At 41.9% G+C, this 13,340-nt stretch overlaps 1 protein-coding gene across 5 annotated transcripts in view; it reads left to right on the plus strand.

Moving 5' to 3' along the window:
- The window catches only part of TJP2 (tight junction protein 2), a 123,611-nt gene that overhangs the window by 46,396 nt on the left and 63,875 nt on the right, over positions 1–13,340 (plus strand). The gene's annotated exons all lie outside the window — the stretch shown is intronic.

Here is a 13,340-nt window from a genome sequence, read left to right on the forward strand (position 1 = left end):
ATTTCGGGGGCGTCTCACTGTGCCTGCTGTGTCGCCTGCCCTGTGCCTTTTTGCTTCTCGGTTCCAAACCTCACTCTCTGGTTGATGCAAAATTACAGGCTTGTGTGCGTGAGACTCACTGACAACTCTTTGGACCAGAATCCTCATTTTCCCTTTTAATCAGTTACATCTGCAGTAGAAGTAAAAGTTGTTTGCTGTAGGAAGTGGAGATGGGGTTTGGGAGGACGCCACGAGAAGAGAGTGATGAATTGTTTGTACTCTGGTATTATCTTACCTGTCACCAGTTCCTTTTCTGTCTTCATTTGTGAAGTCTCTGCTTTATACAGTAGTTTTATTTTAAATTATAAATAATCAGGGTTTTGACTACAGGGTTTTAAAATTCTTGAAATGTGGATGAACTTGGGAGTGAATACTCCAGGGCTTAGTAATGGAAAGGAATACAGCCTCCCACCTCTGTTTTAGCTTCAGTTAGGCAGCGCTGCCGTCTTGGCAACTGTCTAGCCTGAGTAATGATTGTGGTTTCCCTGCAGTTCCCAGTGGAAACTGCCCTCATAGAAACTGCCCTCATCCCGACATAGAAACTGCCCTCCCTTCCTCAGTTAGGGGAATCCCAGCAGAGAAGGCAAGAGGCCCTTGTCCTCAGATCTTTAGGTGGTCTGGGCCAGCTGTGCTGACCCTCTGAGAGAACAGGTCCACTTGTGTCTGGATTATTCCTGGGCGAGATAGTCTGCATACAGACTTTGGAATCAGACTTTTCTTTTTAAGTGAGGAGTTAGTGGTCATGATTGCATTTGTAGCAGAGTGCCATGTGATAGTCTGCCTTAGAGAATTAAATTTGGTTATTAGATAAATTTTCATGACTGGCTTCACTTCAGTGTGGGGATGCCTCTGTCACCCTGTCTTGTTGGGGAAGAATGCAAATCTTTAAGACTATGTATTCCAATTAGAGATATGAACAGGATGCTGTAGTTTTCCCTCTTTGGGGAGATGAAAGAAGGGGGGGTGCCTTACTAAGGCGGTGGTGGCTTTTGAGGTTTTTCTTGCACTTTTTCTGAGCTGCTGTCAGAGATTGACAAAGGGAGATTTCCCCCACCTCGATTCGTTGCTGCAACTTTTTCAGGACCACGCAGCTAATAGCATAATGAGCACCTACTTGTGCCGGTCCATTGTGAAGAGGTGAGTGCATGAGATAAGCAAGACTCAATTTCTGTCTTTTAAGAGTCTGCTATACAAGCTGAAAATTTTAGGTGTGTTTTTAGATTGTGCAGACTCTGCTGGGATACCTGTGGCTGAAGGAGGGAGTGTGAGTTACAGATGCACACTCTGCAGGACGGAAATGCAACAAAGTGTGGGATTGTCCTCTGCACACTCCCTTCGGGGATTCTTTTGGGGAAGAAAGTTTGCTGTTTGAACAGATTCCTCACAGCGTAAGTCAGTCTGGAAGATGGGGCTAATAACACGCCTCACAGGGTTGAGTGAGAACTGAGTGAAATGTGCCGGTGCCTGACTAGTGGGTGCTAAATAAACAGTAGCTTGTACAGTCATTCCTCGGTATCATGCAAGGGGGGAGAATGGTTCTGGGACCTCTGTAGGATACCAAAATCCAAAGATGCTCAAAGTCTTTAATATAAAATGGCATACATAGTATTTTCCTGTAACCTCAAGGCATCCTCCTGTACACTTTAAATCATCTCTAGGTTAAGATCCCCTAGAGGAGGGGCATGGCAACCCACTCCAGTATTTTTGCCTGGAGAAGCCCATGGACAGTGGAGCCTAGCAGCTGTGTTCCATAGGGTTGGCAAGTAGTCCCATAAGACTGAAGTGACTGAGCATGCAAACACAGGCTACTTACAATACCATATACAATGTAAATATTATGTAAATACTTGTAATCACAATGTAAATGACATGTAAATAGTTCTTGGTATGACAAATTCAAGTTTTGCTTTCTGGAACTTTCTGGGATTTCTCCCCTGCCCCCATACATTTTTGGTCCATGATTGGTTGAATCCTCAGGATATGGAGGGCTGACTGTAATATGAACCAAAACAGGTGCTGAAAACTCTTACATGCAGGATCCTGGGTTACTAAGGCAAGTGGGACCTAGAAGCACAAGTAGGAGATGCCAGGTAGGTATCAGGGCAGTTGCTGGGGGAAAGAACAAGAGATGCTCACACTCTTGAAAGACCTTGAATGCCAGTAAGAGAACTTTAAGAAAAAGCCACAGAAATCCCTAGTGTATTAATGACTTGACTTTTCCTGCAAAGGAGTGAGCCAGTTTCCTAGTAAACACTCTACCCCACACCCCCTACATAGGGAATATTACTATTTGGGGGGCACTCATATGCTTAAGATCTTAAATTTTTTAGCATCACTTGTTGGGGAGTTCCATTTGTAAGGATTTCTGCCTCCATTTGTTTAACTTTTAGTCTAATTCTTTGTATATTGACAAAAGGTCGCAGCCAGACGTTTCTCTTCCGTGGGAGAAGTGCCTGGGAATTCGAGGGAGCTGATAAAATCCCTGGTGACTTCAGCAAGTTTTTCTTTTCTGAAGACGTTCTTCTTAGGAGACAGATAAGTCCTTGAAACTAGGCAGGGCCACTTGAGTCTTGTGTGCCGTCACATGTTCTATAGTTGAAAAAGTCATGCAGATTTGGTGGGAGAGTAGCTTTATGTGTGGGAAGGGCGGGTGGGGTGAAGAGTTAGGAAGGGTTAGTAGTCACGCTGAGACTTTCAACATACCTCTACCAAAAATATGAGCCATCAGGGAATTCCTTGCCTAATCCCTGAAACAAATCCCATTGAGGAGCTGTGGCTGTAGATTAGTTTATCTAGGTTGAGAGCTGATACCCTATAAAATGCCTTGTTGATCAGACTTGAGGCGATAATCACAGGGCAACAAGTGCTGGGCTGGAATGGCCTTGGACCAGCCAGCCTTGGGGTTGAGAAGAATTTTCATTGAAAATTAAGTGGGCATGGTAGAATGATTGTCTAAGATGTTTTACTGAGTTCATTTTTTCATCCTAAATCCAAGCGTCGGGGTCAGATTCAACACCTGTTTAGTGGGTTAAAAACTTGTTTTCTTACATGGCCCTTTTTAAAAAAAAATTTTTTTTTTTTTAAATTTTTTGGCTGCACTAGATCTTCATTGCTGAGCACGGGCTTTCTCTAGTTGTAGTGAGCCGGGGCGATGCTCTCGTTGTGGTGCAAGGGTTTCTCGTTGTGGTAACTCCTTTTGTTGAGAAGCACGGGCTGTCGGTGCACAGGCTTCAGTAGTTGGGGCTTGTAGGTTTAGTTGCTCCACAGCATGTGGGATCTTCCTGGACCAGGGATCTAACCCTTGGCCCCTGCAATGACAGGTGGATTCTTAACCACTGGACCACCAGGGAAGTCCTACATGGGCTTTTTTTTAAGGTTCAGAAAGAAATATTCCCTAAAGCAATTTAGAACCTACTTCATCCCCACAGGAACTTTTATGATTACCCTTATGAGTAGAAGCTCCTTTAGCTAGCAAATTTATGAGGGTTTGAGATGGTATCTCCTTTAAAAAGTTTGCAAAAGTCATATAACAACAATGGAAAAAAGTTATCAGGCACTCAGTCCCACTATCTGCTATTGGCAATAGCTAGTTCCAGGTTTGAAGGCTACCTAGGAAGGGAGCCAAGTAAATCTGTACGCTGCCCGTGTCACCGTATGAGGAAGAGAGTTCTGAGGTGGAAAGTACCAGCGTCCACTTTTGCAGCTTCATTAGGAAGTGCCCTTCCTAGAACTTGGCCTCTGACTGCTAGAGCCCAGGCAGTCCTGCATGGGCCTTCCCCTAATGGTGACTGTTTCATTCTGGCTTTTTAAGGGGACTAGAGTCTCTTTCATCCAAAGCTGCATCAGCCTCAATAATGAGCTCAAAAGGGAGATGCAGGACTGTCATTGGAAAACCATCTATGAAGTTTGTTGTGCATTTTCTCTTGTCTTTTTTGCTATCTCCTGAACAGTGTTTTTTTCCCAAGTGTGTTGTACAGACAGACTGTACAGGGGGGGGACATTGCCCTTTCTTTAATTACCGTGCATTCCTCTTGTATAAATAAAAAACGTAAAGCCAGTCTGTAAACTCACTTATTTCATGGATAGTTTGCTTAGAATGGGGCAAAAATAAGTATTAAGTAAAACAGTGAGTTTGATTTAAGAAAAATAGTAAATTATCAGGATGAGCGGAGTGAGAATAAGATAAAAAATTGTGAAGAGAGCCCTTGAAATCTGAGTTTTGGAAAATACTCTTAAATTGTGGGTGTGACATTTAGGTATGGAGAGCTAGGTGTACCTCAACCACACCTTCAGGGAAGTCAGCACAGCATGGCCCAGAAAAGACAGGAAAGTTGAACTTGATGGACTTATGTCTTAATGTGTGCATCGAGCCATTGTCTACCCAGTTCTCTTATCTGTAACTGCAGACAGTGTATTTGTGAAGCTATTTAATGTCTTCTGTAAGTCTCATTCCTTTCTCTGCTTCCCGTGAGCCATTCTGCAATATGAAGGTCCGTTGGTGTGACATTTGCAGTAGGATAGCGTGAAAAGAGGGGAAGAGCTTTGGCCCTCCTGGAGGACATACCTCTGTTACCAGATACACCTTAGTCACCGTTCATCCGTGCTTAAGAGTAGAGAGACCCAAGCAGCCTCCCGTGGAATGCATCTAACTCACTAAAAACGAAGCTCATATTGGTCTGTAAATTATACTTTAACAAGGATTGTCATAGGAATCGTAAGTCTTGAGATAGGGAAAAGCGCCCTGCTGTGACCTGGAGGAAAGAGCAATTGAAGTTCTTCATGGTCGGTGAATAAAACCATGGCAGGAAAAAAAAAAATCATGACAGAAAACACTTTGTTTCAGTCACCAGAATCCCTAATTCTGTGGGTGTGCACAGTTTTCATGAGAAATCCTAGGCTTTCAATTAGTAACTTGTTCTTTAGTCATTTAAAGTCAGTACAGATATTTGTTTAGTGCCTCTGCCAGATGGTTAAAGTTAAATCAGGTCTTTAATCTTAAAAACAGTGCAGCTTCTCTGTCATTTATACATCATGGTGTGTTGCAAACCATAGCAGTGTAAATTTTGATGATAATGAGTGTTTTATTTTAGCTTTCAGGCTAAATATTTTGTCTGATTAGATTATAGACTATAGTTTCTACTTATGTTTCTGTTCCTCCATCATTTTCTGTGTGTGTGTGGAGAGGGTGGAGAAGAGTTTGGGGGTATTGATAGTAGTGGTAAAAGACTATTGATAGATCTTTTGAAAATAAAATATTTGTCGGATATTTCAGGAAGCTCTTCTGACCCCAGGATTTCAAATTATACTATTAATCGTGGCAAAAACGTCATGTCACATCCTTGAGTACAGATGTTTACTGAATTTTACCCATATGCATATGTGAGCACGGATTTCAGAGATAATCAATACAGTAATTATTATATGTGTTATAGACTTTACTCAGCCATATGAAATATATACATTATGTTCACAAGAGAAAAATGTCGTCTTTGGAAACTTTAATTGTACTATGCTTCATCTGACAGACACCCTATATAACCACAGGTCTAAGTATATAGTTATGTTTTTATAGCTAGTGACAATACAGTTAGTGAGAAGTCAGGGGCATTTAGAAGGAACATATATAATACACTGTGGAAGAAAATTATTGGGATAGTCTTGCTGGTCGTTAAAGAGTTGGACACGACTGAGCGACTTTCACTAACAGTTATTAGGCTGTAATTAATAGGTAATGACTAGAGTGCAGTTGTATGTGTTGTTTTGTTGGCCACAGGGCATACAGGATCTTAGTTCCCCCACCAGGGATTGAACCTGGGTCCCTTGCAGTGAAAGTGCAGCGTCCTAACCAGTGGGCCACCAGGAGAGTCCCAGAAGCTGGTTGTATCTTTGCCATTGTATGTGTTAGAAAAAGCTTTGTTAGAGATGAGAGAATACTGCAGATACTCGGTTTTGTCACTTAGTTGGAGGTGAGCTGGGGAAATAATGCATTCTAGTCATCAACAGGATTTCATGAACTTCTCTTCTAGGACTTGTAGCTTCGTGAACCTTTGTTGTTCTGATGAAATAATGTTCCATGTGTGGCTATTTGTTTCCATTCACCGAGAAACATTTCTTATAAAGGAAGTGTTCCAAATCCTAGGTTGTGGGGTTTCTTCTCTGCCTCCTTTTGCAGTGGACATCTGAGAGGTTGCGTGTGCTGGGCTCGGCAATGGGGAGGAGGGGTGATGTATCCGTCAGAGGCTACCAGCCCATTCTCCATCCTCGGACGACTGTCTCCAAATATATCTAGCAAAGCGGAGTGAAGTTCTTTGAAGAAATCAGTATTAGCCAAGCTAGCCATTTCTGCTTTCGAAAAGAATAGTTTAGAAGAAACTTCCTGGTGAGCTCATTTTTAGTTGCTCCCTTATCCTCCTTCTTCAGGCTGAATCAGTTACCTCCTGGCCTGTGATTGGTTATTTGCACACGCCAGTGTTTATTTGAGCCCTTATCATGTCTGCCTTATGCCAGTCATTTCCTGTCAGCTGTGAGCACCTCCCTGGTCTGCGTCATCTTGGTCACCCCAGACACTGACAGGTCACCAGGCACATTCACTAAAGGATTGACCACATTTTACTGACTTGATTTGGGGAAGCCTTATTGCATAAAGTAGTAAGAATGAAAGACTCATTGAGAACTTGGATTCCTAGATTCCTGACATTGATAGAGTGAGTGGATGATAGTTTGTCCATAAGAAAAAAATAATGTAGAATTTTATTAATATACAGATCCTTTCTTTGATGGTATATAAGCTGTACTAAGAATTAGCTTGGTGACTTTAGCTAAGGCATGTAATTCTATTAATAATTCCCAGGTACTTTATAGGGATAACTATACTTGATCATCTCTGAAGTCTCTTACTGTGCTTAAGATTCTCAGTATCCAGTGTAAAGCCTAGAGAACATTCTAAATTTCTTTTGGTTCTTGTTACCTTGAAGTACTCTCATACTCCTTAGACAAATTGTGTGTGTTTTCTTTCTCTCTGTTTTCTCTTTGAAGAAGAGATTCAATGCAGTCTCTCTGCAAAGCAGTTTTTTAAGAGTGGCTGTCTTGTTTAGCTCAAGAAGTGATGGAAAGATCTATTATTCAGTTGCAGCTTAAATAATGTACCAGCTCAGTGGGTACTGAATTCTCTTCCTCACTCTGCAGCCCCAAGTCAGCAGCTGCAACCATCTCACAGAGCTTCTTGAGAGTTCTTTTTCCTTCCTCTTCCCTTTCCCCTCCACCCTTCCCAGTGAAAGCTGCATCCTGGGAACCTCCAGTAGCCCCTCCCTTCCCCATGGAATCCTCTCCCAGGAACCACATTGCCTGTAGCATGGGCACAGAAGGTAAGGCAGGCCTGTCACTAGGAGCCCTTTCTGACTTGTTCTTCACCAGTGTGCTGGAGACAGCCTCCTGGTGACTGTTGCAAGACCTCTTTCGTTGTTACTGACTGGCATGAAGTCACTCTCCGGCAGCCACATTTCATGGTTACCTCAGGCACTTGGGGTTTTTTCCGCCTAACTTCAGGGAGAGCACTTCGCCTGCCTTGGTCGGGTCTGTTTAGTGTCTGGGTGAGTTTTAAGAGGGGAGAGAGATTTGTGGCATCTCAGACATCCATTGAAATTTTCCAGAAATGCAACTGGAAGTATTTGTGCTTTTCCTTCTGGTGTTATTGTGAAGAGTCTAAAAACAGGCAAGTGGCAATACATTGAAATCAAGAGGTAATGAGTTCACTTTGAATATCAGCGTTTTTTCAGGTTTTAATCAGAGGCCGAGAACGAAATGGCAACCCACTCCAGTATTCTTGCCTGGAGAATCCCAGGGACAGAGGCGCCTGGTGGGCTGCTGTCTATGGGGTCGCACAGAGTTGGACATGACTGAAGCCACTTAGCAGGCAGCAGTAGAAGAAGCAATACTCGATTGGCTTATAGTGCTTAAGTATAGTTTGCAGATGTCTTTACTCAAGAGTTGGGAAGAGACAGGAAAGGTAGACTGAATTTACCAAAGAAGTGAGGTGAAAAATATTTGCCTGAAAGTGAGGAAAATTTTCCTGTGGGAACAGTGGTCTCCTGAGTGTGTCCTCAAAAGCTTACTTAACTCACAGCGAAGTTTTTTCTATATTATTATTTTCCTGTATTTTTAAAAATTAAAGTATAGCACATATAGTAAAACCCAGAAGTGGGGCGCTTGATACTTTTTTTTTTTTAATTGTAGTAAAACACAGTACGATCCACCATTTTAACCATTCTAAGTGTAAATTCAGTGGCATCTGCTTGTGCAGCCACCGTTACTATCCAGTTGCAGAGCTGGCTGAACTTTTACATGAATGTATGCATTGTGTGATTACCACCTGGATCAAAAAATAGAACTTTCCATCACTCTAGAAGGTTGTTTTCTCTTGCCACTTTTTCGACTGGTACCACCCCACTGACAAGGGAACCTCTCTTAGCATCGTATAGCTTTGCTTCACACTTTGATAGGATCTGTATAAATGAAGTCAGCATTTGGTATCTGGTTTCTTTCCTCAGTGTAACCTTTGTGTGGTTATGTGATTCAGTAGTTTTTTTTTTTTTTTTTTTTTGCTCAATAATATATACGTCATTTGTATGAATTTACCAGTTTGTTTATTCATTCTTTTGTTGATGGATATTTGGGTTGTTGTCAGATTTTTGTTTTATTTCTATTATGCGTAAAGCTGCTATGAAAGTCACCTCATACTTGGTTCTGTTGGCTTGTGCCCCCATTTCTCTTGTGTAAATTCCTAGGAGTAGAATTGCTGGGTCATAGGCTGGAGACATGCTTAACTTTCATTCTGTGACTGTTGAAGTCAGGCAGACCTGGGTGTGAGTTCTTTTTGTCCTGAAACTTGCGTGGCCTTAGGCAATTTACTCTGCTCACCTGTGAAATAGGCATTGTATACCTCTGGGTCAGGGCTCAGTGAAGAAGACAGACATTATTCTAGATGTTTCAAGGAGAAAGGGATTTAATGGAGGGAATTAGATGCCTACAGAACAAAAGGCTGGAGGGATGAAAACTCAGGGCCCATCCCTAGGTCTCTGATTTGCCTCCTAGAAAGTTAGAAAGCTGCTTCTGCCCTGAGCCAGGACCTCTTTGATTTTCTCAGCCTGTGTAGCCAAGAGGAGGCTGAAACGATATGGAGCTTGGAGGTAGCTGCAAAACTCTGTGGTCTGGGAAGTCAGTTTCTGCCTATGACTGCTGCTACAGGAAAAGAAAAAGGAAAACAAATGGCATCTGTTTCCCTTCATCCTTTTAGATCTTAAGTAAATACTTGCACCTCATTGGTGCCCCTTGGGCAAAGGGATTGGGGCTTCTAGTCTCTGGGTCTAGGGGAAGCTGAGTGTCAGCAAACAAGAAATGGCATAGGTCCCTCCTGGGGTTGCAATGGCAATTTCATTGCAGTGGTTCTGATTTGCTTGTATTATCACTATTACCGAGGAACATGATGCCCAGTAGTCACAGGACTGCTTTCTGTAATCTGTGTTCGGAATCAGTACTTTATCAGACTTTATCATCACCAGCTGGAGTGTGGATGCCACTGTTAAGCTGTCCCAAAGTATTGTCTCTGAAGGGCCTCTGTTTCTCAACTGCTCTGTGATGGTTGGTACTTTTCAGTATGAGTAAGCTTGAGAAGTTTTAACTTGCAGGCCTATAAATTAATACAGGCTGAGAAGTGACTTGGTTCTAAGAGCTGCTCTTTGGTGTATAACTTTGTGAAACTTAATGAATATTTCCTTTTTTTAAAAAAAAAATGTATTTACTTTTGGCTGAGCTGGACCTTGGTTTTCTAACCACGATTTTCTAACCGTGGGTTTCTCTAGTTGTGGCATGCACGCTCAGGAGTTGCGGCATGTGGGCTTAGTTGCCCACTTGGAGTCTTCTTGGACCAGGGGTCAAACCTGTGTCCTGTACATTGGCAGGTGGATTCTTAACCAACCACTGAACCACCAGGGAAGTCCAGGTATTTTCTTTTTGAAGTCGTTTTGATTTATTAGTTTTATTTTTTTAATGTTTAAAGAATTTTATTGAAATATAGTTGATTTACAATGTTGTGTTTCAGGTGTACAGAAAAGCAGCTCTGTTATACATGTAGATAAATATATATACATTTTAAAATATTTTCTTCCGTTATAGGTTATTACAAGATACTGTAATATCCCTGTGCTGTATAGTAGGCCCTTATCGGATATCTGTTTTCTCTGTAGTAGTATGTTTTAATCCCAAACTCCCAACTTATCCCTCCCCCTGATTTTGTTACTTATTAATAAAGTAAAAGGTCTTATGTAAATCTGGTTTATAGATTGATGGGCTTCCTTGGTGGCTCAGATGATAAAGAATTCGTCTGCAGTGCAGGAGACCCGGGTTCGATCTCTGGGTTGGGAAGATCCCCTGAAGAGAATGTCCCCCTTTCCTCTCTCTGTCTTTTAACTTCTTCTGTCTTTTGACAAGTTAAGTGAAAAGATTCAATCTTGATCCTGTTTTGTGCCTCACGTCTCATGCTGATAGCACATGCTAGTCTACCAAAACATTTGGCAATAGTGTCTGACCCACTTCTTATCTGCAAAATATGAGCTGTAATGTGTTGCTCTTGAGACATTTAAACATCTTGACTCGGTTTTTGCAAAACCCTCCCTATATAATGATGCCCCATGTGGAAAGAACTGAGTTTTTCTTAATTTAGAATGTCTTCTCTCTCATTCAAAGAATTTTGCCTCTGACCCTGACTAATTAGGGACGTTACTACTATTGCTTTCAGGTGAGTAGCTAGAATCAGACTAGCCAAGTGATTTATTGATTCATATTTTATTTTAGGCTTAGATCTGTAGTGCTGCTTCTGAAGACTCCTTGCAGAGAAATTTGAAGTGGTAAGGAAAGCAAATGTTCTAAGTGCCAAGATAAGCATGAGCAGTAACTTCATTTCAGCCACTGGTTCAGCAGAGTGAGCTGGCTCTGTACAAAAGCTCGCTTAAATTTTGAACATGCTAGAAATATACTGACAGAATCTCCTGTTTTATCTCTTTTTTCGCCTGACTTAGCCAGTCAACCAGGGCTAACAGTGGATGTCCAAACAGTTTACAGTGGCTAATACAATGCACAAAAGCTTTCTTTGTTTGGAGAGTGGAAAATAGAGCTGAAGGGGGGCTTCTTAAGGGCACTGACCTAATTTCACTCCTACAACAAAAATGATTGGTTTTAAACATATATGTATTTCTGATCCAGGTGTCTATGAATATTTCAGCTAGTAGTGTTACAGCCTGAGGAAGGGTCGCACAGTGCTGCTTTGTGTATTTTTACAAAGCAGCCTTATTTTTATTTGACAGTGTCCTTTAAATTTAGAACAAGAAGTCAAATTCTTGCATGAAATGATAATTCCACAAAAGCCAAGGAATTAAGAAAGGCAGCTGGCATTGCACCATCACCCCTCTCAATCCTTGAAACCTCCTCACATTTGAGAACCGGTTAGTCACCAGCTTTTTAAAAATAAAGTTCTCTGGGGGCCATTCCTGTGTAAAATGTTGGGAAATAGAGCTGAGTTTAAAGTAAAGTTAGTTCAGGCATTGCCAAATTTTCTGAATTTCTTAATTTTCATGTTTATGATTTACTTTGTATGTATCATGTTCATGATTTACTTTAGAAATCACATGTCAGCAATGTTTTTACTATTACCCCAGAATATTTGCAGGCAGTATGCACTGCCTTAAAGAATCTCTCTCGCTTATTAATAGAACCAAGGAGAGTACACATGTCACTTGGGGGTGGGGCAAGGGAGGAAGCTCATTTGGCTTTGGTGTAGTAATGAGCTCCAAGGAACAATGGCATTGTTGTTCTAAGCGGTCTTTGAGTGTGATTAGTTGGTGACATATAAATGTTGGCCCAATTGGATTATGTCCCAGCGATGAACTGTCCTGAGAAAATGACAGTCACTCACCTATCACTCCAGACAATCACCAGACTTGTCCTTTCGGCTTTACATTTGGGATAATGATTTATGCAGCGAGGTGCCCTCGACATGAGCTGGTGTCCTGCCTGTCTGCTGTCTGTCTGTCTCTTCCGTCTCTTCCAGCTTAGACATTGTTGGCTCCATCTGTGTAGTCTGCAACATGGATAGTTCATGTTCTCCGTGAGAGGCAACACAAGCTTTTTGACTGGGATGAGCTTCGTCAAAATGAATGCTTGGAAAACAGTGAACTGCAAAATAAATGTCCCCAGTTAGATGTAAACCTCATTGCTTGTGTTTATCCTTTTGGAAGAGCAGTGTGTTTTCTGAGAGGCCTGGGTTCTGCCTAGTGTTGGAAGAAGGGTCACTTTTAACACTGGGGGGGTGATTGTGAATTTTTGAGGCCAGTTATGGTCCTTGGCATTACTACTCCAGGCATAGAATAGTTGCTTAGTAAATCAGGGAAGGTGAAAGGAGGAGAATGGAGACAGTCCTTTTGAAAACTGAAAAGAGATTGGTCTGGGTATGTATTCTCTTGCCTTGCTCACTGTGTTTCCCACTGCCCCCCCCCCTTCCCCCCAAAACCATGCTGGTGGCTTGGAGACTAAAGCTGCAACATTCCATTACATTATTGGATGAACAAGTGTAAAATAGGCATTAATGGACTTTATAGAATGGTTCTGAAGCTCTGTCCTTGATTTCTGCAAACATGGGTATGTTGGGGGCTGGCTTTCTAAAGTTCCACCCAAGTATCCAGTAGAACTCCTGATATCTCTGTAAAATACCTAATGGTCAGGGGACCCCAGGACATAAAGTAAGATGCAGACAGACTTTTCTCTGGTGAAGTGAGAGAAGCCACATGGCTGATGCAGTGTTAGTGCAGTGTTAGACCTTGGTACAGACCTCACTGAATCCTCCCAACCAGCTGGGAGTGGGTGTTAAAACTCAATTTTATAGGTGAGGATAATGAGGCTCAGAAATGTTAAGTAACATGTCCAGTGTTGCATAGCTTGTGTGACAGGGAGGGAATTTGAGTCAAGGTCCATTTAATTTGAAACTTACAGGTGCTTTCAGCTCCCAGCTCTGCTTTCCAGAATCAGATGAGCAGAGAAATAAGAGGGAGAAGCTAATGGCCCTCTCTCTGTTGATTTGTAGGATTTTTTTCACATTATCACTGAAAGTATACAGAAAGTTTTCCTCCAGGGAGTCACAATGAAATAGCAATGTTTTTAATAGAGTTGTTTTCATTTTTCAATGACCCATGTGTGTCCATTACTGTAGGAAGCCCCAAAGACGCTAAGGTGAGCAAGACACAGTTTTATGGGGA

Source organism: Cervus elaphus, chromosome 29 (genome assembly GCF_910594005.1).
Source record: "Cervus elaphus chromosome 29, mCerEla1.1, whole genome shotgun sequence".
In the NCBI taxonomy this organism is placed as follows: domain Eukaryota; kingdom Metazoa; phylum Chordata; class Mammalia; order Artiodactyla; family Cervidae; genus Cervus; species Cervus elaphus.